The sequence below is a fragment of the Coregonus lavaretus genome (assembly GCF_964263955.1).
Source record: "Coregonus lavaretus genome assembly, chromosome: 13".
In the NCBI taxonomy this organism is placed as follows: Eukaryota; Metazoa; Chordata; class Actinopteri; order Salmoniformes; family Salmonidae; genus Coregonus; species Coregonus lavaretus.
In genome coordinates this window covers 42,158,619-42,160,478 of record NC_140000.1, presented here as the reverse complement: position 1 = coordinate 42,160,478, position 1,860 = coordinate 42,158,619, and positions in this window count along the sequence as shown.

Genomic DNA, 1,860 nt, shown 5'->3' with positions numbered 1-1,860 from the left:
GTCAGGCTGTCTTCCTAGAGATAGCTAGCTGCTGCTCCTGTTCCTGATTGTGTTATTGAGCTGTTTGGACCAGCCAAAAGGGTAGAGGAGATCAAGCCTTGAATGAATATAAAACACCCCAAACAAACAACTCCTTTTTGAACGGTGTAATTTTCCTGAAATGGCTGAAATTGGCATGGACTCCTCAGGGACCAATGGGGCCTGTTCAAGAGTGAAAGGGAATGTTTGACAATCTGAATAGCTATTGGGCTATTCACAGGAAATCAACATAAACTAAATATTTACCCCAATTCTCTTGGTGCCTGAGTGGGTGCGTGGGTGGGTGCGAAAAGAGCAGAATGTGCTGAACAAAGAGAAGCTAGCCTACTGTAGCGTTTCGCTTTGATGCTGATGCTGTGTCTGTGTGCTCATCAAAACGTATTATCTCTGCCACAACAGTGTTAGGAGTCTATCCCATGGTTTTATTGAATCCTATTGTAATGGGTTGTGAGGTGTGAGCATCTTATTGATTATGTAACGTATCAGACCTGGTTATGATAATTCCATAATGATAAGAACACAGTCAGTCTGTGTTAATGATGACTCTGCACATACAGTAGTCTGAAAAGTAATGATAGCAGTAGTAGGTACAGTGCATTCGGAAAGTATTCAGACTCCCGGATTCTTTCCACATTTTGTTTCTAAAATGGCTTGAAGTGTTTTTTCCACCACATCCATCTACACACAATACCCCATAATGACAAAGCAAAAACAGGTTTTTATACATTTTTGCAAATGTATTAAAAATAAAAAAACTGAAATACCTTATTTACATAAGTATTCAGACCTTTTGCTTTGAGACTCGAAATTGAGATCAGGTGCATCCTGTTTTTATTGATCATCCTTGAGATGTTTCTACAACTTGATTGGAGTCCACCTGCGGTAAATTCAATTGATTGGACATGATTTGGAAAGACACACACCTGTCTATGTAACGTCCCACAGTTGACAGTGCACTTAAGAGCAAAAACCAAGCCATGATGTCAAAGTAATTGTCCGTAGAGCAGCATTGAAGATCCCCAATGATCACTCTGACAGAGCTCCAGAGTTCCTCTGTGGAGATGGGAGAACCTTCCAGAAGGACAACCATCTCTGCAGCACTCAACCAATCAGGCCTTTATGGTAGAGTGGCCAGACGGAAGCTACTACTCAGTAAAAGGCACATGACAGCCCTCTTGGAGTTTGCCAAAAAGCTGTGCAGCAATGCTCCCCATCCAACCTGACAGAGCTTGAGAAAGATCTGCAGAGAAGAATGGGAGAAACTCCCCAAATAAAGGTGTGCCAAGCTTGTAGCGTCATACCCAAGAAGACTCAAGGCTGTAATCACTGCCAAAGGTGCTTCAGCAAAGTACTGAGTAGAGGGTCTGAATACTTATGTAAATGTGATATTTCCGTATTATTATAATTTTTTATACATTTGCGAACATTTCTAAAAACCAGTTTTTGCTTTGTCATTATGGGGTATTGTGTGTAGATTGATGAGGTGAAAAAACAATTTAATCAATTTTAGAATAAGGCTGTAACTTAACAACATTTTGAAAAAGTAAAGGGGTCTGAATACTTTCCGAATGCACTGCATATAGTAGCAGGGTAGTATTGTAGTATCAATAGTGTAAACAATTGTAGCAACATCGGTGGTAGTAGTGTTAGATATACAGTATACAATAACCTATTCAGGTGGGCACAATGTGCATATATATATATAGAACTACATTGTGTAGAAGAGACATGATTAGAAATGGGAAGTGCGACAGCTCTATTACCTTCCTATCTGCCACGTTTTTAATGTCTCGCCTAAAAGAATGTCCACCTGGTGTTGGT